A 25,142-nucleotide genomic window follows, 5' to 3' on the forward strand; every position below is an offset into this window, starting at 1 on the left:
AGCTGAAACTTCAGTACTTTGGCCACCTCATGCAAAGAGTTGACTCATTGGAAAAGACTCTGATGCTGGGAGGGATTGGGGGCAGGAGGAGAAGGGGACGACAGAGGATGAGATGGCTGGATGGCATCACTGACTCGATGGACGTGAGTCTGAGTGAACTCTGGGAGTTAGTGATGGACAGGGAGGCCTGGCATGCTGCGATTCATGGGGTCGCACAGAGTCAGACACGACTGGCCAACTGAACTGACTGACTAACTGACAATATGTGTACACCCTTAATGAAGGGTGACCTTAGTAAAAACCATGAAAAAAATGACAACACAATAAAGTTATGCTCTAAATAATATATATCCTACTTGGTCCTATGATGTTCTAAACTCATTGATATCCATTAAAAAAAAGCATTATGTGTGTGTGGAAGGTAGAAGAATGGAAGGGGTTGTACCGCATTCTCCAGTTTTCCGTTTTCAATGGGAGACATGGTAGATCGGAACCAGATCAGTATTAGTGGAGATAACCTGACCAATGAGAAGATGTCTTTAATGATAGCTGAGAGACAATTAGGGGTTAAATTGAAGATTTTCCAGTAATCAAATACCCTGCAGTGCAAGCACTGAAACTCATTAACAACTTATGAATGTCCCCTTTGAGACAAGTAACTCTGAGCATTTTGGAATCTTCTTTAGAGAAGGGAAGGTCTGAGAAATGCCTTCTTTAGCAATATAATTAAGTACACTTATATAAACTAGTCTCTCTAATGGACTCCAGTTATGTCATTGACCTGACTCTCTAGAAGGATTCAGTTGCTAGCATAACACCTTAAATTTGCTCTACCAAATCTTACCACAGGCAGAGAAAGTAACAGAGCTTGTATCCATCATAAAAGCAATATTACAGATACTATCGCTCCCTGACTAGAACCATCCTCCACTCTCTCCTTCCTCCTTTCTGTCAGGTAGCCCTTCCACAGACAGCAGATATGACTCAGTCCCAGTATGACTATATATGGCTTAAACCAAACAGAACATTGCCTCTTCCCAGTCTTTATTACTGATTCAGTGTCATATGACCATAGCACACAAGCATTTCCTCTTTTTCCTTGGAATTCTCCCCTGGGTGATTTGTAAAGACAGGAACTGTAGCTGCCATCTTATTTACAGCCTAAGAAAGAACCATACACATGGACGAAAGTAGATGAAGAAAAAACTGCTTGAGGCAACTCAAGCTCACAATGTCTTTTGACTTATAAATATGGGACCAACGCTTTCTATGTTGTTTAAGACAATTTGAGCTGGATTTTCTGATGCTGCTCTTTCAGTAATTTTATCTGTTGTGTCTCTATTTTTCATAACTTTGAACCTTCACCAAATAAAAGTCAGAGAAGGCAATGGCAACCCACTCCATACTCTTGCCTGTAAAATCTCAGGGACAGAGGAGCCTGGTGGGCTGCAGTCCATGGAGTCGCAAAGAGTCAGACACAACTGAGCGACTTCACTTTCACTTTTCACTTTCATGCACTGGAGAAGGAAATGACAACCCACTCCTGTGTTCTTGCCTGGAGAATCCCAGGGACGGCGGAGCCTGGTGGGCTGCCGTCTATGGGGTTGCACCGTGTCAGACACAACTGAAGTAACTTAGCAGCAGCAGCAGCAAGCCAAATACCAACTGCCCCACTGAAACACAAGCAGGAAACCCTGGCATTTCCATTTTCTACTGAGGCTCACCATAATTTTCTGTTTTTGTAGCTATATGGGATATTCCCAAGTTATCTGGAATAAAGTATACATTATTTTCAGATAAATTGACTTGTTTATCTGTTCCTATATCTTTGGAATATTGTTATGTAGTCTAGCTTCAGTGAACGTTTGAACCTACCCAAATTCATCTCTGAACATCTCTGAGGATATAAGCTATATCAGTATTTTGGCCTGGAACATCATCTGAGGTAAGAAATTAGAAGACTAAATGATGATGCATTATTCTTATTTTTCATTTGTTTTTAAACAATCTAGCAATTAAGTAGGAGAAGGTGATGGCACCCCACTCCAGTACTCTAGCCTGGAGAATCCCATGGATGGAGGAGCCTGGTGGGCTTCAGTCCATGGGGTTGCTAAGAGTCAGACACGACTGAGCGACTTCACTTCCAATTTTCACTTTCATGCATTGGAGAAGGAAATGGCAACCCACTCCAGAGTTCTTGCCTAGAGAATCCCAGGGACAGGGGAGCCTGGTGGGCTGCCATCTATGGGGTCGCACAGAGTCGGAAACGACTGAAGTGACTTAGCAGCAGCAGCAATTAAGTATATACAAGCATGATTCTGAGTGATGACTGAGTTTAAAGTAAAAGAGAACTTTTTGCCCTTCTTCCTCTTACAAAATTATTCACTTAGGAATGCTGTTAACTAAAGTGGAACAAAGAAAATAAAACCCCTTGTTATCAAATTGTTCTTACAAAGTTTGCATTCAGAACTATCTACCTTCTTTTTGTATAAATGTGTATTTCTATTGGTATATGAAGCCATATTCACATTCAGTTCAGTTCAGTCACTCAGTAGTGTCCAACTCTTTGCAACCCCATGAACCACAGCATGCCAGGCCTCCCTGTCCAACACCAACTCCTGGAGTCCACCCAAACCCATGTCCATTGAGTCGGTGATGCCATCTAACCATCTCATCCTCTGTCGTCCCTTTCTCCTCCTGCCTTCAATCTTTCCCAACATCAGGGTTTTTTCCAATGAAACAGCTCTTCACATCAGGTGGACAAAATATTGGAGTTTCAGCTTCAACATCAGTCCCTCCAATGAACACTCAAGACTGATCTCCTTTAGGATGGACTGGTTGGATCTCCTTGCAGTACAAGGGACTCTCAAGAGTCTTCTCCAACACCACACTTCAAAAGCATCAATTCTTCTGCACTCAGCTTTCTTCACAGTCCAACTCTCACATCCATACATGACCACTGGAAAAACCATAGCCTTGACTAGACGGACCTTTGTTGGCAAAGCAATGTCTCTACTTTTAAATATGCTGTCTAGGTTAGTCATAACTTTCCTTCCAAGGAGTAAGCATCTTTTAATTTCATGGCTGCAATCACCATCTGCAGTGATTTTGGAGCCCCAAAAAATAAAGTCAGCCACTGTTTCCACTGTTTCCCCATCTATTTCCCATGAAGTGATGGACCAGATGCCATGATCTTTGTTTTCTGAATGTTGAGCTTTTCCACTCTCCTCTTTCGCTTTCCTCAAGAGGCTCTTTAGTTCTTCTTCACTTTCTGCCATAAGGGTGGTGTCATCTGCATATCTGAGGTTATTGATATTTCTCCCAACAATCTTGATTCCAGCTTGTGCTTCTTCCAGCCCAGCGTTTCTCATGATGTACTCTGCATATAAGTTAAATAAGCAGGGTGACAATATACAGCCTTGACGTACTCCTTTTCCTATTTGGAACCAGTCTGTTGTTCCATGTCCAGTTCTAACTGTTGCTTCCTGACCTGCATATAGGTTTCTCAAAAGGCAGGTCAAGTGGTCTGGTATTCCCATCTCTTTCAGAATTTTCCACAGTTTTTTGTGGTCCACACAGTCAAAGGCTTTGGCATAGCTAATGAAGCAGAAATAAATGTTTTTTCTGGAACTCTCTTGCTTTTTTGATGATCCAGCTAATTGGTCTCTGGTTCCTCTGCCTTTTCTAAAACCAGCTTGAACGTCTGGAAGTTCACGATTCACATATTGCTGAAGACTGGCTTGGAGAATTTTGAGCATTACATTACTAGTGTGTGAGATGACTGCAATTGTGCAATAGTTTGAGCATTCTTTGGCATTTCCTTTCTTTGGGATTGGAATGAAAACTGACCTTTTCCAGTTCTGTGACCACTGCTGAGTTTTCCAAATTTGCTGGCATATTGAGTGCAGCACTTTCACAGCATCATCTTTCAGGATTTGAAATAGCTCCACTGGAATTCCATCACCTCCACTAGCTTTGTTCGTAGTGATGCTTTTTAAGGCCCACTTAACTTCACATTCCAGGATGTCTGGCTCTAGGTGAGTGATCACACCATCATGATTATCTTGGTCATGAAGATCTTCTTTGTATAGTTCTTCTGTGTATTCTTGGCCCCTCTTCTTAATATCTTCTGCTTCTGTTAGGTCCATATCATTCCTGTCCTTTATTGAGCCCATCTTTGCATGAAATGTTCCCTTGGTATCTCTAATTTTCTTGAAGAGATCTCTAGTCTTTCCTGTTCTATGGTTTTCCTCTATTTCTTTGCACTAATCACTAAGGAAGGCTTTCTTATCTCTTCTTGCTCTTCCTTATGTATTGAAATTGTTTTTAACTGGACACTAGTTAAAAAGATACTGTTGAAAATATTTTATAAAACCACTAGCTTTCACAAATTTTTATCATGAATCAAGATCTAGTCTCTTCTAGCATTTTTTTCTGTCCTTAAATTCCTAATTGTGCCTTGATGTTTTGGTGGAAAAACAAGTCTTCTTGATATCTTTAGGAACCTATAAGTCTCTCAGTTTTGTTTTTCTCTCCATATTATGCTTTCATCTTTTTAGTCTATGATAATTTAGAAAGGGAATATTCTAAAGTAGGTTTTTAGCAATAAAACTTCCCTTCATCAATGGCCCACTTCTCCTTTACTTTTTTAAAATTACTCTGCACAAGGTAAAGAATCCACCTGTAACGGGGGAGACCTGGGTTCGATCTCTGGGTTGGTAAGATCCCCCGGAGGAAGTCATGGCAACCTATTCCAGTATTCTTGCTTGGAGAATCCCCATAGAAAAAGAAGCCTGCCAAGCTACAGTCTATGGGCGCAAAGAGCTGACCACAACTGAGCAACTAAGCACAGCACAAACACATACAGCACACCACACAAGACATCTACTCTGTATATTTTTTAAAAGTGGTTCTATAATATTATAGATGAGTCATTACTGCTGCTATGTGAATAAAAATTAAAATCCTAAAACAAGTGAACAAGTAATCATTTCTTCTGCTTTCAACTAAATGTGTAAAATTGATAAGTATGATAGATAACCTAGATTGACTTTAAAAGATAGTTTCACTTCCAGGCTCATCTTAGAATTTCCCTTCTCGTTTCTCAAAGAAAACACAAGCTACAGTTACAGTTCTAATAGACTAGGTTATGTTGCCTTAACAAGCAAACCTAAAATTTCAGTGGCTCAAAAAAAAAAAAAATCAAGATATATTCTTTACTCATGCTATCCATCTGCTGCAGATCACCTGAGTCTGCTCTGTGTTGTCTTCACTCAGAATGCTGGCTAATTGACCAGCAATTGTTTGGAATCACATTGGCAAAGGGAAAAGGACAGTGTGACAAATCACCCCCTGGCTCTAGTAGTTTCAACCTAGAAGATTTTGCTTACATTTTAAGGACCAAAGTAAGTCTCATGATCATTCCAAGAAGACGGGAAGGTGTAATCCCAAGATGCCCACAGGAGAAGCCAGAAATATTAATAACTGGCAATGATTAGCACTAATGATTAGCACACCTCCAGACCTCAAATTCCTTCACTTTCTTGCAAAACATCTATAAACCTTCCTCCAGCCACCTACTCATTCTTCCCTTCTATAACAAGAATCCTCCTTCTGTCTAAGATTTATCCTTCCTCCTCTGTCCCTGTCATCTCAGAAGTCAGCTCTATCAACTACTCACTATTCTCTGTATCTTTAACACTTTGCATTCTCTTGCTTCTTATCATAATTTATAATTATTTCTCCTAATTTAAAACACTGAAACTCATCCTTGACTTTCTTTTTGTTTGTTTGTTTGTTTTTTTAATTTTTTCTTTCATTTATTTATTTAATTTTAAAATCTTTAATTCTTACATGTGTTCCCAAACATGAACCCCCCTCCCACCTCCCTCCCCATAACATCTCTCTGGGTCATCCCCATGCACCAGCCCCAAGCATGCTGTATCCTGCATCAGACATAGACTGGCGATTCGATTCTTACATGATAGTATACATGTTAGAATGCCATTCTCCCAAATCATCCCACCCTCTCCCTCTCCCTCTGAGTCCAAAAGTCTGTTATACACATCTGTGTCTTTTTGCTGTCTTGCATACAGGGTCGTCATTGCCATCTTTCTAAATTCCATATATATGTGTTAGTATACTGTATTGGTGCTTTTCTTTCTGGCTTACTTCACTCTGTATAATCGGCTCCAGTTTCAACCATCTCATCAGAACTGATTCAAATGAATTCTTTTTAACGGCTGAGTAATACTCCATTGTGTATATGTACCACTGCTTTCTTATCCATTCATCTGCTGATGGACATCTAGGTTGTTTCCATGTCTTGGCTATTATAAACAGTGCTGTGATGAACATTGGGGTACATGTGTCTCTTTCAATTCCGGTCTCCTCGGTGTGTATGCCCAGCAGTGGGATTGCTGGGTCATAAGGCAGTTCTATTTGCAATTTTTTAAGGAATCTCCACACTGTTCTCCATAGTGGCTGTACTAGTTTGCATTCCCACCAACAGTGTAGGAGGGTTCCCTTTTCTCCACACCCTCTCCAGCATTTATTGCTTGCAGATTTTTGGATCGCAGCCATTCTGACTGGTGTGAAGTGGTACCTCATTGTGGTTTTGATTTGCATTTCTCTAATAATGAGTGATGTTGAGCATCTTTTCATGTGTTTGTTAGCCATCCGTATGTCTTCTTTGGAGAAATGTCTATTTAGTTCTTTGGCCCATTTTTTGATTGGGTCGTTTATTTTTCTGGAATTGAGTTGCATAAGTTGCTTGTATATTTTTGAGATTAGTTGTTTGTCAGTTGTTTCATTTTCTATTATTTTCTCCCATTCAGAAGGCTGTCTTTTCACCTTGCTGATATTTTCCTTTGTTGTGCTGAAGCTTTTAATTTTAATTAGATCCCATTTGTTTATTTTTGCTTTTCTTTCCAGAATTCTGGGAGGTGGATCATAGAGGATCCTGCTGTGATTTATGTCGGAGAGTGTTTTGCCTATGTTCTCCTCTAGGAGTTTTATAGTTTCTGGTCTTACATTTAGATCTTTAATCCATTTTGAGTTTATTTTTGTGTGCGGTGTTAGAAAGTGATCTAGTTTCATTCTTTTACAAGTGGTTGACCAGTTTTCCCAGCACCACTTGTTAAAGAGATTGTCTTTACTCCATTGTATATTCTTGCCTCCTTTGTCAAAGATAAGGTGTCCATATGTGTGTGGATTTATCTCTGGGCTTTCTATTTTGTTCCATTGATCTATATGTCTGTCTTTGTGCCAGTACCATACTGTCTTGATGACTGTGGCTTTGCAGTAGAGCCTGAGGTCAGGGAAGTTGATTCCTCCAGTTCCATTCTTCTTTCTCAAGATTGCTTTGGCTATTTGAGGTTTTTTGTATTTCCATACAAATCTTGAAATTATTTGTTCTAGTTCTGTGGAAAATATGGCTGGAATCTTGATAGGGATTGCATTGAATTTGTAAGTTGCTTTGGGTAGTATTCTCATTTTCACTATATTGATTCTTCCGATCCATGAATATGGTATATTTCTCCATCTATTAGTGTCCTCTTTGATTTCTTTCATCAGTGTTTTATAGTTTTCTATATATAGGTCTTTAGTTTCTTTAGGTAGATATATTCCTAAGTATTTTATTCTTTTCGTTGCAATGGTGAATGGAATTGTTCCCTTAATTTCCTTTTCTACTCTCTCATTATTAGTGTATAGGAATGCAAGGGATTTCTGTGTGTTGATTTTATATCCTGCAACTTTACTATATTCATTGATTAGCTCTAGTAATTTTCTGGTGGAGTCTTCAGGGTTTTCTATGTAGAGGATCATGTCATGTGCAAACAGTGAGAGTTTTACTTTTTCTTTTCCAATTTGGATTCCTTTTATTTCTTTTTCTGCTCTGATTGCTGTGGCCAAAACTTCCAGAACTGTATTGAATAGTAGTGGTGAAAGTGGGCACCCTTGTCTTGTTCCTGACTTTAGGGGAAATGCTTTCAATTTTTCACCATTGAGGATAATGTTTGCTGTGGGTTTGTCATATATAGCTTTTATTATGTTGAGGTATGTTCCTTCTATTCCTGCTTTCTGGAGAGTTTTTATCATAAATGGATGTTGAATTTTGTCAAAGGCCTTCTCTGCATCTATTGAGATAATCATATGGCTTTTATTTTTCAATTTGTTAATGTGGTGAATTACATTGATTGATTTGCGGATATTGAAGAATCCTTGCATCCCTGGGATGAAGCCCACTTGGTCATGGTGTATGATCTTTTTAATATGTTGTTGGATTCTGATTGCTAGAATTTTATTGAGGATTTTTGCATCTATGTTCATCAGTGATATTGGCCTGTAGTTTTCTTTTTTTGTGGCATCTTTGTCAGGTTTTGGTATTAGGGTGATGGTGGCCTCATAGAATGAGTTTGGAAGTTTACCTTCCTCTGCAATTTTCTGGAAGAGTTTGAGTAGGATAGGTATTAGCTGTTCTCAAAATTTTTGGTAGAATTCAGCTGTGAAGCCGTCTGGACTTGGGCTTTTGTTTGCTGGAAGATTTCTGATTACAGTTTCAATTTCCGTGCTTGTGATGGGTCTGTTAAGATTTTCTATTTCTTCCTGGTTCAGTTTTGGACTATCGTACTTTACTAAGAATTTGTCCATTTCTTCCACGTTGTCCATTTTATTGGCATACAACTGCTGAGAGTAGTCTCTTATGATCCTTTGTATTTCTGTGTTGTCTGTTGTGATCTTTCCATTTTCATTTCTAATTTTATTGATTTGATTTTTCTCTCTTTGCTTCTTGATGAGTCTGGCTAATGGTTTGTCAATTTTATTTATCCTTTCAAAGAACCAGCTTTTGGCTTTGTTGATTTTTGCTATGGTCTCTTTTGTTTCTTTTGCATTTATTTCTGCCCTAATTTTGAAGATTTCTTTCCTTCTACTAACTCTGGGGTTCTCCAATTCGTCCTTTTCTAGTTGCTTTAGTTGTAGAGTTAGGTTATTTATTTGACTTTTTTCTTGTTTCTTGAGGTATGCCTGTAGTGCTATGAACTTTCCTCTTAGCACTGCTTTTATAGTGACCCACAGGTTTTGGGTTGTTGCGTTTTCATTTTCATTTGTTTCTATGCATATTTTGATTTCTTTTTTGATTTCTTCTGTGATTTGTTGGTTATTCAGAAGTGTGTTGTTCAACCTCCATATGTTGGAATTTTTAATAGTTTTTCTCCTGTAATTGAGATCTAATCTTAATGCATTATGGTCAGAAAAGATGCTTGGAATGATTTCGATTTTTTTGAATTTATCAAGGTTAGATTTATGGCCCAGGATGTGATCTATCCTGGAGAAGGTTCCATGAGCACTTGAGAAAAAGGTGAAATTCATTGTTTTGGGGTGAAATGTCCTATAGATATCAATTAGGTCTAACTGGTCTAATGTATCATTTAAAGTTTGTGTTTCTTTGTTAATTTTCTGTTTATTTGATCTGTCCATAGGTGTGAGTGGGGTATTAAAGTCTCCCACTATTATTGTGTTATTGTTGATTTCCCCTTTCATACTTGTTAGCATTTGTCTTACACATTGCAGTGCTCCTATATTGGGTGCATATATATTTATAATTGTTATATCTTCTTCTTGGATTGATCCTTTGATCATTATGTAGTGGCCTTCTTTGTCTCTTTTCACAGCCTTTGTTTTAAAGTCTATTTTGTCGGATATGAGTATTGCCAATCCTGCTTTCTTTTGGTCTCTATTTGCGTGGTATATCTTTTTCCAGCCCTTCACTTTCAGTCTCTATGTATCCCTTGTTTTGAGGTGGGTCTTTTGTAAGCAGCATATAGAGGGGTCTTGTTTTTGTATCCATTCAGCCAGTCTTTGCCTTTTGGTTGGGGCGTTCAACCCATTTACGTTTAAGGTAATTATTGATAAGTATGATCCCATTACCATTTACTTTAATGTTTGGGGTTTGGGTTTATACACCCTTTTTGTCTTTCCTGTCTAGAGAATATCTTTTAGAATTTGTTGGAGAGCTGGTTTGGTGGTGCTGAATTCTCTCAGCTTTTGCTTGTCTGTAAAGCTTTTGATTTCTCCTTCGTATTTGAATGAGATCCTTGCTGGGTACAGTAATCTGGGCTGTAGGTTATTTTCTTTCATCATTTTAAGTATGTCTTGCCATTCCCTCCTGGCCTAAAGAGTTTCTATTGAAAGATCAGCTGTTATCCTTATGGGAATCCCCTTGTGTGTTATTTGTTGTTTTCCCCTTGCTGCTTTTAATATTTGTTCTTTGTGTTTGATATTTGTTAATTTGATTAATATGTGTCTTGGGGTGTTTCGCCTTGGGTTTATCCTATTTGGAACTGTCCGTGTTTCTTGGACTTGGGTGATTATTTCCTTCCCCATTTTAGGGAAGTTTTCAACTATTATCTCCTCAAGGATTTTCTCATGATCTTTCTTTCTGTCTTCTTCTTCTGGGACTCCTATAATTCGAATGTTGGAGCGTTTCATGTTGTCCTGGAGGTCTCTGAGACTGTCCTCATTTCTTTTAATTCGTTTTTCTTTTTTCCTCTCTGATTCATTTATTTCTACCATTCTATCTTCTATTTCACTAATCCTATCTTCTGCCTCCGTTATTCTGCTATTTGTTGCCTCCAGAGTGTTTCTGATCTCATTTATTGCGTTATTCATTATATATTGACTCTTTTATATTTCTTCTAGGTCCTTGTTAAATCTTTCTTGCATCTTCTCAATCCTTGTCTCCAGGCTATTTATCTGTGATTCCGTTTTGATTTCAAGATTTTGAATCATTTTCACTATCAATATTCGGAATTCCTTCTCAGGTAGATTCCCTACTTCTTCCTCTTTTGTTTGGTTTGGTGGACAACTCTCCTGTTCCTTTACCTGATGAGTATTCCTCTATCTCTTCATCTTGGTTATATTGCTGTGTTTGAGATGGCCTTTTAATATTCTGGTAATTTGTGGAGTTCTCTTTATTATGGAGCTTCCTCACTGTGGGTGGGGTTCTATCAGTGGCTTGTCAAGTTGTCCTGGTTAGGGAGGCTTGTGTTGGAGTTCTGGTGGGTGGAGCTGGGTTTCTTCTCTCTGGAGTGCAGTGGAGTGACCAGTAATGGGTTATGAGACATCAAAGGTTTTGGAGTAGCTTTGAGCTGCCTGTATATTGAAGCTCAGGGGAGTGTTCCTGTGTTGCTGGAGAATTTGCGTGGTATGTCTTGTTTTGGAACTTGTTGGCCCTTGGGTGGAGCTTGTTTCAGTGTAGGTATGGAGGCATTTGATGAGCTCCTATTGCTTAATGTTCCCTAAATTCAGGAGTTCTCTAATGTTTTCAGGCTTTGGATTTAAGCCTCCTGCTTCTGGTTTTCAGTTTTATTTTTACAGTAGCCTCTACATTTCTCCATCTATACAGCACCGATGATAAAACATCTAGGTTAAAGATGAAAAGTTTCTCCACATTGAGGGACACCCAGAGAGGTTCACTGAGTTACAAGGAGAAGAGAAGAGGGAGGGGGTAGTTAGAGGTGACTGGAATGAGATGTGGTGAGATCAAAAGAGGAGAGAGCAAGCTAGCCAGTAATCACGTCCTTATGTGCACTCTATAGTCTGGACCGCTCAGAGGTGTTTACGGAGTTATACGGGGAAGAGGAGAGGGAGGAAGTAGACAGAGGTGGCCAGGAGGATAAGAGAGAGGAATGAGAAGGAGAGAGACAAATCCTGCCAGTAACCAGTTCCTTAGGTGTTCTCCACCGTCTGGAACACACAGAGATTCACAGAGTTATATAGAGAAGAGATGGGGGAGAAAAGAGACAGAGGCCACCTGGTGGAGAAAAAGAGTCCAAAGGAGAAGAGAGTGGTCAAGCCAGTAATCTCGCTCTCAGGTAAACTTGGGTAGTGAAGTTTGGGATTTTAAATGTACAAAATTAACAACAAAAACCTAAGAGCAAAGATTAAAAATCTAGAGTAGAGGTTGGATTTTCAAAAATACAATATTAAAGAAAAGAAGCAGAAGGAAAAAGGAAGAAAGAAAGAAAAAAAAGAGAGAGAGAGAGAGAAACAAGAATTATTTAAAAAAAAAACACCAACAACCATCCAAAGACTATATATGGTGTTTGCCTTAAAAAAAAAAAAAAAAAAAAGGTCTTTTTTTTTTAAAATAGTAATAGTAGGTTATAGAAATAAAAATTAGAGGAGAAATAGAAGACTTAACAATTAAAAAAAAGTTAGGGAAAAAAAAGGAATGATTTTAAAAATAGTAAAAATATATCTGGCCCTTCTCTGATGTTGTGGGCCATGTGGGATCACTTCCAAGGTGGTTCCCTCTGTTTAACTTCTTCTGTTTGCTGGTTTTTTTAGGCTCACTAGTGCAGTCGCACTGTGGAGATGGGGGATGCTGCAAACAAATAGCACTGTCATGTGCACACAGTGTCTCAGCCCTGCTTGACCTGTCCCTTCTCGCGGCGCACAAACCGCTCCGGCTCTATGATGCTCACCCGGGAACCGTCTGGGGCCGGCCCTAGGCTGCGTGCACTTCCCCGGTCCAAGCCGCTCAGGTTCGGCGCTCAGGCAGCCCTCAGAGGCACAGATTCGGCTGGAACTGCGCTTTGTGCCCTTCCCAGGTCCGAGTAGCTCAGGAGTTTGGCGAGCGCGATCGCCGCGACTTGTCACCTTTTCTGCTTCTGCTGCTCAGCTTTCTGGGTGGACCGCTGGCGCCCCCCATGAGGCAGATGGTGACTGTCCAGCACCCCCAGAAGTCTTAGCAAAGAAGTCTGCTTGCAGTTAGGTAAGTAAAGTCTCTCCGGGTCTGCAATTGCCCCTTTCCAGTCCTTACAGCTCTGGCTGCCTGTCCCCGGCGGGGGATGGTTTGCAGCCGGCTTATTCCGTTCCATCCTTTGTTCTGTGCTCTGTCCTGGCGGTGTCTTATGTTCGAGCTTTTCGTGCGGTAGCTATCCCACAGTCTGGTTTGCTAGCCCAAGTTAGATCGTTCTGGTTGCCTGTGGGGCGATCCTGCCCGATTCCTACAAAGCACTGCAGCCCGCGCCTCCCGTGCTTCCCTGCCCTGCCCCCACTTGATTGTGGCGGATGCAGGCGTCTGTGCTGCTTTTCCGCTGGGGGAGTTACTGTTGGGCTTGTAATCTGTTGGTTTTAATTATTTATTTATTTTTCCCTTCCTGTTATGTTGCCCTCTGTGTTTCCAAGGCTCACCACAGACTCGGCAGGGAGAGTGTTTCCTGGTGTTTGGAAACCTCTCTTCTTAAAATTCCCTTCCCGGGACGGGCTTCCCTTCCCGGGATGGAGCTCCCTCCCCACCTCCTTTGTCTCCTTTTTCGTCTTTTATATTTTTTCCTACCTGTTTTTGAAGACAATGGTCTGCTTTTCTGGTTGCCTGATGTCCTCTGCCAGCCTACAGAAGTTGTTCTGTGGAGTTTGCTCAGCGTTGAAATGTTCTTTTGAGGAATTTTTGAGGGAGAAAGTGGTCTTTCTGTCCTAGTCCTCTGCCATCTTTTTCTGTCTCATCCTTGACTTTCACATTTCTGTTTCTTCCTATCAATCTGCCTCATTCCTCTCACAGCTACTTTTTTAAAAAAGAGATGCATACGTCTCTGTGGTTATTTCCTCAACTCCCATTCATGCTTCAGGCTACTGGATCTGGTTCTGTGGTTCACCATGCAATTAAAACCACTTTTTAAGAAGTCACCAGTGAGTGACCTCTTTGTTGCTAAATGCACTGTACATATTCTAGTTCTCAAGTTACTTCACTATTAGCAGTGCTGTCTACTCCCTCCTACTCCTGAAAATGCTCTCTGGATTTGACTTCGTAGTACTACTTTCTTGGCTTTTTCCCCTACCTCTCCAAGAGGTTCTGTCTCAGTCATTTTGAAAGTTTCTTCGTCTCTCTCTCTCTTCTTTAAATGGTGGTATTCTCAGCCTCTAACTCTAATCCCTTTTTTCTTCTCACTCATTCAGTTCAGTTCAGTTCAGTCGCTCAGTCGTGTCCGACTCTTTGCAACCCCATGAATCGCAGCACGCCAGGCCTCCCTGTCTGTCACCATCTCCCGGAGTTCACTCAGACTCAAGTCCATCAAGTCCGTGATGCCATCCAGCCATCTCATCCTCTGTTGTCCCCTTCTCCTCCTGCCCCCAATCCCTCCCAGCATCAGAGTCTTTTCCAATGAGTCTCACTCATTAGTCTCACCCAACATGAGTAATCTTGTCTAATCTCCTAACTTCAGTTTTCATCTCTATGCTGATGAATCTCAACTTTAACCACAAAGAACTAAATCAATTTCACAGTCATCCTGCCTGCCATACTACCCTTTCAGTACTTGCCTGTGTCCTAACCTCAAGATACCAGACTTGACTTGCAAGAAACCAATCATCTTTGAAGCCAAAAATGAAAATATAAAAATTGAAATGGAGACTTTTATTGACAGTTACCTACATTTTAATGAAACACTAATCTATGTGTTTGTTTGCTATCTCTCTTTCCCTGGGCTATCAGGGGGATAGAGTGTCTTAGTGATTATACTGTATCTCTAAGGCCTAAAACAGTGGGTACTCAATAAATGATTGTTAATCAGTGTTGCAATGCCACCTGGTACCCCTCCACCTAAATGTTACAATACTCAAACATCTGTTCTGGGGAGTCTAGTATACCTGATTATATGCAGGGGCAAAGCAGTGTAGGAATGACCAAAAGTTGTCTTGTTTTTAATATTAAATGGAAAAATATCTGCTGCTCAATTCAGAGAACATTAGCCACAGTTATTAATCTGAATAGGCTGTGTTGTACTGAATTCACAAGCAATTCTAAAATCTCAGGGACTCAAAAAAAAAAATCATACTTATTTTTGTTTATACTATGTCTCCATTAATGTTCTCCACCAACAGAAGTTGTATGAGTACTGTTTGGATTATATGTTGTCCCCCAAAATTCATATGTTGATGCCCTATTTCTATATTTGAAACAATAACTTTAAAGAAGTGATTAATGTTAAGTGAGGTCATAAGGGTGTTAATTCAGTAGGAAAGTTGTCCTTATAAGAGGAGGAAGAGACCCCAGAAATGCATGTGCACAAAGAAAGGACATGTGAAATCACAGCAAGAAGGCCAGCTACAAACTGACATGAGAGAACTCAGCAGAAATCAAACCAGCTGTCACCTTGATCTTGGACTTCTACCCTCCAAAACTGTGAGGAAATAAATTTCTCTTGTCTAAGCCTCCAATCTATGGTATTTTGTTATGGCAGTCCTAGAAAATAAGTATAATAAAATAGTCACCAGTGTCAAAAATCCTTTCCATGTTGGGATGCTGCTCTGCTCCTAAGAGGTTCCAAAGACCAACATGAAGGGAAATTTTCCTCCATTATGAATTGTCAAGAATGTGCTGAAGGGCACATTAGATGATCTTACTCTCCAGAAGATTCTTGAGTCCCTCCAAAGGTCACTCATCCCATTATGACCAGTCTTCTTTTGGGTATAGTATTGAACATGCCTGCGGAGAACAATTCAATAGAAGACAAACAGGACCCAGCAGCAGGACACAAGCAGATCTTATGAGAGAAGGCTGCCCTAAAAGATCCATCTGTTTTTCTCCATTAGAAGAGTTTTTTGAAATACTGCATTTCCTCCCTAATAGGTATGACAAAAGGGTTTGGTCCTTGGTGGCAGCCTATTCCATCCCTCTCCTGGTCAACCTTCTTCTTGCTGGGCTTTCTCTGATTCCTCAGGTTCTACACTGAGACACACTCCAGCAGTGTTACTCGGGAGATTTCCTTATCTGCCTCAGTGATTGCTTCTAACTCTAGATTAAGGGTTTTTTTTTATAATAAACTTAGCAAATCACAACTCTAATTCAGACCAAAAAACTGAATTTCATCCTCTAAAAAACAGTAACTTATAACAAGTTTCTATATATTCTATCACTGCATTTATACCAAACAATATAACTTTTTATTTTTTATGTTTTTAGATGAGGCAGAAACATTATTTTAATTTTGCTACAAAATAGAACAATACTGTGATAGTCTGTCCTTAATAAGGTGGGCTTCACTAAATGAACATCAACGTTTTGCTTAGTCCTATGATATGCTGACAATGACTTTATTATCATTTGCAATAACAAAAAGTAAACTTTATGATATGCTGACAATGACTTTATTATCATTTGCAATAACAAATAGTGAAATAGCAATTAAGATTTCCATTCCTTGAAAAGCAGAAGAGACTCAATGTAAACTCCATGTACATGAGTTCAGACTTCAGGAATGTGACCAATAGCAGTTATCATGTAGGCTTTTTAGAGTCAGCTCCCATCTGGCTCTGGTGAATTTTCCACTTTAGCCAGAAGGTATTACTGACTCCCAACAAAGACTCGGGAAACTCCTGAACCAAAGAAACTATAGTTTTGATGGAACAGCAGTTTTGGGTGTGGGTTACCAGAGGAAGCACCAAGCTGCCCTGACAAAATACTTTATTTATCATCAAGCTATTGTTGGCATATCTCTACCCTTTGGAAGTTATCCTAGAATTGCCTCTCATCCCAGCGCCTGCTCCTCCCCCACATATTTTGCTTCCTATTTGTCTGCCCATTTTGGGCTCATGACTACATCATCAGTTGTACCACTCTCCAGCCCACTTCCTAGCCCTTTTTTTAACTTTCTGATTCCTGGAGGTTATCCAGTGTGCTCTCTTGGTTTCATAAGTGACCCAGGTAGTGTTCAACAATTCACAATCAATCTACTTAGTCCCGAAATCACTGCTGATGCCATCTTCCCTTGGCCTGCCCACCACAGCACCTTGGAAAACAGCCATTCATCCTCTGGACCACTCCCATCCCAGCTCTTCTGTAGAACAGCAGAGTGAAAGAAGTTGCTTTATGACTGGGTTTAGTTTGATTCTTTTTGTTTCCATTTCTGACACTGCCCAATAAAGAAGTGGTTTCAGACATTTTTCCCACTTCCCAGTCAAGACAACAGTTCCTGGCTCATAACTTACCCTCACTATCTCAGTCAGGATCACAAAATACCTTCCAGCAGTGCCCCACTTCTTCTACCAAAAATTCAGCCACTTTTGCCCTGAGTCCTGTTGCAAACATTAACATAATTCTCGTGTTTCTTTTGCAACTTTGCTTACATCAGTGTGATTTTCCATTTCTTTAAATATTTTCCAAAGTATCTTGCACTTAAACCCAGGTTGTAATGTTGTAAGTAGTTAAAGCAAAACAAAACAAACAAAATACCTTAAGGGTGTTGTTTTTTAAAAGCCTAAAAAACAAAAAATCAAAACCATTGTTCCCAGAGTAGCCAAGGGGATGATCAGCATCTTGAAGCATATATACAGTGTCATTCTATCTCAGAGACAGGCATCCATGATAGCTCCTCTTAGCAGCTGCCTTTCTTGCTGTCTTACTTCTGTGCAACCTTGGAGGAGGTCCCTGCCCCTTCCCTCAGAGGCACCCATTTCAGGTTGCGATCTCACAGTGACTGAGGTGTTCATTTGTCACTCATTCACCCCATGCATCCACGAGTGTGATTACAATGCAGTTTTCTCTTTGAATAAACAATGTAGATCTGCCAGTTTCTGAATTTGCCCTGAAAGTGGAGGTCACTTTCAGAAAAACTTTTTTCTCTCTCTACAAAGCTCCTTTACTCAGACTTGTGCAAATAACTACTGCTCATTATTGCTCTTAGTAAAAGGGAGGAAAGGGGAAAAAATTTTTAAAAGTAACTCACATCGAGTAGAACATATATACTGACATCAAAAGCCTCCCTGTATGTTAAATGTTTGCATGTGCATTTTAATTTTTGCAGAAACTGAGTCTAATTTGAACACCAAATCCACATTTCTTCACATTATATCCCACTGCCATGCCCCATGTAGAGCTGGTATATTTTTAATAAATAGGAGGAGTAGAATGTATGGGATAAGTGACCATTGTGCTAAAAAGAATTGCTTATAACACATCTATGGCTGTTCTAGTCTCTCATTAACCTTGACTCATCAAGTCTCTTATTCATTACCTTTCACCTACACAGTATAATCTGAGAAACAAAAAAACATGTCCTTCCACCTTTTGAAGACAAAACCTGAAACTTCAGTGTCACTCCTCTCCATTCATTTTGGATAAAGGATGTGTAATCATCAAGAACTCCTATTCAAAAATGCTACGTAGGGGGCGGTCCTAAGATGGCGGAGGAATAGGACGGGAAGACCACTTTCTCCCTCAAAAATTCCTCAAAAGAACATTTCAACGCTGAGCAAACTCCACAAAACAACTTCTGAATGCTGGCAGAGGACATCAGGCAACCAGAAAAGCAGACCATTGTCTTCAAAAACAGGTAGGAAAAAATATAAAAGGCTAAAAGAGAGACAAAGGAGGTGGGGAGGGAGCTCTGTCCAGGGAAGGGAAGCCTGTCCCGGGAAGGGAATTTTAAGAAGAGAGGTTTCCAAACACCAGGAAACTCTCTCCCTGCCAAGTCTGTGGCGAGCCTTGGAAACACAGAGGGCAACATAACAGGAAGGGAAAAATAAATAAATAATCAAAACCAACAGATTACAAGCCCAACAGTAACTCCCCCAGCGGAAAAGCAGCACAGACGCCTGCATCCGCCACAATCAAGTGGGGGCAGGGCAGGGAAGCACGGGAGACGCGGGCTGCAGAGATTTGTAAGAATCAGGCAGGAATGCCCCACGCGTAACCAGAATGATCTAACTGGGCTAGCAAACCAGACTGTGGGATAGCTACCACGTGAAAAGCTCGAACATAAGACACTGCCAGGACCACGCACAGAACAAAGGATGGAACGGAAATAGCCAGCTGCAGACCATCCCCCACCGGGGACAGGCAGCCAGAGCCGTAAGGGCTGGAAAGGGGCAATTGCAGCCCCGGAGAGACTCTACCTACAAAACTGCAAGCAGGCTTCTTTGCTAAGACTTCTGGGGGTGCTGGACAGTCACCATCTGCCTCACAAGGGGCGCCAGTGGTATACCCAGAAAACTGAGCAGCAGAGACAGAAAAGGCGACAAGTCGCAGCGACCGCACTCGCCAAACTCCTGAGCTACTCGTACCTGGGAAGGGCACAAAATGCAGTCCCAAACGAATCTGAGCCTCTGAGGGCTACCTGAGTGCCTAACCTGAGCGGCTTAGACCGGGGAGGTGCATGCAGCCTAGGGCCGGCCTCAGAAGGTTCTGGCTGAGCATCGTAGAACTGGAGCAGTTTGTGCACCGCGAGAAGGGACAGGTCCAGCGGGGCTCAGACACTGTGTGCACAAGACAGTGCTATTTGTTTGCAGCATCGTCCCCTCCTCACAGCGCAACTGAACTAGTGAGCCTAAAAAACCAGCAAACAGAAGAAGTTAAAGAGAGGGAATCACCTTGCAAGTGACCACACACTGCCCACAACATCAGAGAAGGGCCAGATATATCTTTACTATTTTTACAATCATTCCTTTTCCCACCCCCCCTTTTTTTTCTTGCTTTTTTTTCCTAAATTTTTTTAATTGTTAAGTCTTCTATTTCTCCTCTAATTTTTATTTCTATAACCTACTATTACTTGTCAAAAAAAAAGACTATTTTTTTTAAGGCAAACACAATATATATAGTCTTTATGTGGTTGTTGTTGGAGTTTTTTATTATTCTTGTGGCTTTTTTTTCTTTTTTTTTCCTTCTGCTTCTTTTCTTTAATATTGTATTTTTGAAAATCCAACCTCTACTCTAGATTTTTAATCTTTGCTTTTTGGTTTCTGTTGTCAATTTTGTACATTTAAAATCCCAAACTTCACTACCCAAGTTTACCTGAGAGCGAGATAACTGGCTTGACCACTCTCTCCTCCTTTGGACTCTCCTTTTTCTCCGTCAGGTGGCCTCTGTCCCTTTTCTCCCCCATCTCTGCTCTATACAACTCTGTGAATCTCTGTGTGTTCCAGACGGTGGAGAACACCTAAGGAACTGGTTACTGGCAGGATTTGTCTCTCTCCTTCTCATTCCTCTCTCTTATCCTCCTGGCCACCTCTGTCTACTTCCTCCCTCTCCTCTTCCCTGTATAACGCCGTAAATACCTCTGAGCGGTCCAGACTATAGAGCGCACATAAGGAAGTGACTACTGGCTAGCTTGCTCTCTCCTCTTTTGATCTCACCACATCTCATTCCAGTCACCTCTAACTACCCCCTCCCTTCTCTCTTCTCCTTGTAACTCAGTGAACCTCTCTGGGTGTCCCTCAATATGGAGAAACTTTTCATCTTTAACCTAGATGTTTTATCATCGGTGCTGTATAGATGGAGAAATGTAGAGGCTACTGTAAAAATAAAACTGAAAACCAGAAGCAGGAGGCTTAAGTCCAAAGCCTGAAAACATTAGAGAACTCCTGAATTCAGGAAACATTAAGCAATAGGAGCTCATCAAATGCCTCCATACCTACACTGAAACCAAGCTCCACCCAAGGGCCAACAAGTTCCAGAGCAAGACATACTATGCAAATTCTCCAGCAACACAGGAGCACACCCCTGAGCTTCAATATACAGGCAGCTCAACGCTACTCCAAAACCTTTGACGTCTCATAACCCATTACTGGTCACTCCACTGCACTCCAGAGAGAAGAAACCCAGCTCCACCCACCAGAACTCCAACACAAGCCTCCCTAACCAGGAAACCTTGACAAGCCACTGATAGAACCCCACCCACAGTGAGGAAGCTCCATAATAAAGAGAACTCCACAAATTACCAGAATATTAAAAGGCCATCCCAAACGCAGCAATATAACCAAGATGAAGAGACAGAGGAATACTCAGCAGGTTAAGGAACAGGAGAAATGCCCACCAAAACAAACAAAAGAGGAAGAGATAGGGAATCTACCTGAGAAAGAATTCCGAATATTGATAGTGAAAATGATCCAAAATCTTGAAATCAAAATGGAATCACAGATAGCCTAGAGACAAGGATTGAGAAGATGCAAGAAAGGTTTAACAAGGACCTAGAAGAAATAAAAGAGAGTCAATATATAATGAATAATGCAATAAATGAGATCAGAAACACTCTGGAGGCAACAAATAGCAGAATAACGGAGGCAGAAGATAGGATTAGTGAAATAGAAGATAGAATGGTAGAAATAAATGAATCAGAGAGGAAAAAAGAAAAACGAATTAAAAGAAATGAGGACAGTCTCAGAGACCTCCAGGACAACATGAAACGCTCCAACATTCGAATTATAGGAGTCCCAGAAGAAGAAGACAGAAAGAAAGATCATGAGAAAATCCTTGAGGAGATAATAGTTGAAAACTTCCCTAAAATGGGGAAGGAAATAATCACCCAAGTCCAAGAAATGCAGAGAGTTCCAAATAGGATAAACCCAAGGCGAAACACCCCAAGACACATATTAATCAAATTAACAAATATCAAACACAAAGAACAAATATTAAAAGCAGCAAGGGGGAAACAACAAATAACACACAAGGGGATTCCCATAAGGATAACAGCTGATCTTTCAATAGAAACTCTTCAGGCCTGGAGGGAATGGCAGGACATACTCAAAGTGATGAAAGAAAATAACCTACAGCCCAGATTACTGTACCCAGCAAGGATCTCATTCAAATATGAAGGAGAAATCAAAAGCTTTACAGACAAGCAAAAGCTGAGAGAATTCAGCACCACCAAACCAGCTCTCCAACAAATTCTAAAAGATATTCTCTAGTCAGGAAAGACAAAAAGGGTGTATAAACCCAAACCCCAAACAATAAAGTAAATGGTAACGGGATCATACTTATCAATAATTACCTTAAACGTAAATGGGTTGAATGCCCCAACCAAAAGACAAAGACTGGCCGAATGGATACAAAAACAAAACCCCTCTATATGCTGCTTACAAGAGACCCACCTCAAAACAAGGGACGCATACAAACTGAAAGTGAAGGGCTGGAAAAAGATATTCCACGCAAATAGAGACCACAAGAAAGCAGGAGTGGCAATACTCATATCCGACAAAATAGACTTTAAAACAAAGGCTGTGAAAAGAGATAAAGAAGGCCACTACATAATGATCAAAGGATCAATCCAAGAAGAAGATATAACAATTATAAATATATATGCACCCAATATAGGAGCACCGCAATGTGTAAGACAAATGCTAACAAGTATGAAAGGGGAAATCAACAATAACACAATAATAGCGGGAGACTTTAATACCCCACTCACACCTATGGACAGATCAAATAAACAGAAGATTAACAAAGAAACGCAAACTTTAAATGATACATTAGACCAGTTAGACCTAATTGATATCTATAGGACATTTCACCCCAAAACAATGAATTTCACCTTTTTCTCAAGTGCTCATGGAACCTTCTCCAGGATAGATCACATCCTGGGCCATAAATCTAACCTTGATAAATTCAAAAAAATCGAAATCATTCCAAGCATCTTTTCTGACCATAATGCATTAAGATTAGATCTCAATTACAGGAGAAAAACTATTAAAAATTCCAACATATGGAGGTTGAACAACACACTTCTGAATAACCAACAAATCACAGAAGAAATCAAAAAAGAAATCAAAATATGCATAGAAACAAATGAAAATGAAACACAACAACCCAAAACCTGTGGGACACTATAAAAGCAGTGCTAAGAGGAAAGTGCATAGCACTACAGGCATACCTCAAGAAACAAGAAAAAAGTCAAATAAATAACCTAACTCTACAACTAAAGCAACTAGAAAAGGAAGAATTGGGGAACCCCAGAGTTAGTAGAAGGAAAGAAATCTTCAAAATTAGGGCAGAAATAAATGCAAAAGAAACAAAAGAGACCATAGCAAAAATCAACAAAGCCAAAAGCTGGTTCTTTGAAAGGATAAATAAAATTGACAAACCATTAGCCAGACTCATCAAGAAGCAAAGAGAGAAAAATCAAATCAATAAAATTAGAAATGAAAATGGAAAGATCACAACAGACAACACAGAAATACAAAGGATCATAAGAGACTACTCTCAGCAGTTGTATGCCAATAAAATGGACAACGTGGAAGAAATGGACAAATTCTTAGTAAAGTACAATAGTCCAAAACTGAACCAGGAAGAAATAGAAAATCTTAACAGACCCATCACAAGCACGGAAATTGAAACTGTAATCAGAAATCTTCCAGCAAACAAAAGCCCAGGTCCAGACGGCTTCACAGCTGAATTCTACCAAAAATTTCGAGAACAGCTAATACCTATCCTACTCAAACTCTTCCAGAAAATTGCAGAGGAAGGTAAACTTCCAAACTCATTCTATGAGGCCACCATCACCCTAATACCAAAACCTGACAAAGATGCCACAAAAAAAGAAAACTACAGGCCAATATCACTGATGAACATAGATGCAAAAATCCTCAATAAAATTCTAGCAATCAGAATCCAACAACATATTAAAAAGATCATACACCATGACCAAGTGGGCTTCATCCCAGGGATGCAAGGATTCTTCAATATCCGCAAATCAATCAATGTAATTCACCACATTAACAAATTGAAAAATAAAAGCCATATGATTATCTCAATAGATGCAGAGAAGGCCTTTGACAAAATTCAACATCCATTTATGATAAAAACTCTCCAGAAAGCAGGAATAGAAGGAACATACCTCAACATAATAAAAGCTATATATGACAAACCCACAGCAAACATTATCCTCAATGGTGAAAAATTGAAAGCATTTCCCCTAAAGTCAGGAACAAGACAAGGGTGCCCACTTTCACCACTACTATTCAATACAGTTCTGGAAGTTTTGGCCACAGCAATCAGAGCAGAAAAAGAAATAAAAGGAATCCAAATTGGAAAAGAAAAAGTAAAACTCTCACTGTTTGCACATGACATGATCCTCTACATAGAAAACCCTGAAGACTCCACCAGAAAATTACTAGAGCTAATCAATGAATATAGTAAAGTTGCAGGATATAAAATCAACACACAGAAATCCCTTGCATTCCTATACACTAATAATGAGAGAGTAGAAAAGGAAATTAAGGGAACAATTCCATTCACCATTGCAACGAAAAGAATAAAATACTTAGGAATATATCTACCTAAAGAAACTAAAGACCTATATATAGAAAACTATAAAACACTGATGAAAGAAATCAAAGAGGACACTAATAGATGGAGAAATATACCATATTCATGGATCGGAAGAATCAATATAGTGAAAATGAGTATACTACCCAAAGCAACTTACAAATTCAATGCAATCCCTATCAAGCTTCCAGCCATATTTTTCACAGAACTAGAATAAATAATTTCAAGATTTGTATGGAAATACAAAAAACCTCAAATAGCCAAAGCAATCTTGAGAAAGAAGAATGGAACTGGAGGAATCAACTTGCCTGACTTCAGGCTCTACTGCAAAGCCACAGTCATCAAGACAGTATGGTACTGGCACAAAGACAGACATATAGATCAATGGAACAAAATAGAAAGCCCAGAGATAAATCCACACACATATGGACACCTTATCTTTGACAAAGGAGGCAAGAATATACAATGGAGTAAAGACAATCTCTTTAACAAGTGGTGCTGGGAAAACTGGTCAACCACTTGTAAAAGAATGAAACTAGATCACTTTCTAACACCGCACACAAAAATAAACTCAAAATGGATTAAAGATCTAAATGTAAGACCAGAAACTATAAAACTCCTAGAGGAGAACATAGGCAAAACACTCTCCGACATAAATCACAGCAGGATCCTCTATGATCCACCTCCCAGAATTCTGGAAAGAAAAGCAAAAATAAACAAATGGGATCTAATTAAAATTAAAAGCTTCTGCACAACAAAGGAAAATATAAGCAAGGTGAAAAGACAGCCTTCTGAATGGGAGAAAATAATAGCAAATGAAACAACTGACAAACAACTAATCTCAAAAATATACAAGCAACTTATGCAACTCAATTCCAGAAAAATAAATGACCCAATCAAAAAATGGGCCAAAGAACTAAATAGACATTTCTCCAAAGAAGACATACGGATGGCTAATAAACACATGAAAAGATGCTCAACATCACTCATTATTAGAGAAATGCAAATCAAAACCACAATGAGGTACCACTTCACACCAGTCAGAATGGCTGCGATCCAAAAATCTGCAAGCAATAAATGCTGGAGAGGGTGTGGAGAAAAG

The sequence above is a fragment of the Budorcas taxicolor genome, chromosome 4 (assembly GCF_023091745.1).
Source record: "Budorcas taxicolor isolate Tak-1 chromosome 4, Takin1.1, whole genome shotgun sequence".
NCBI classification, from domain to species: domain Eukaryota; kingdom Metazoa; phylum Chordata; class Mammalia; order Artiodactyla; family Bovidae; genus Budorcas; species Budorcas taxicolor.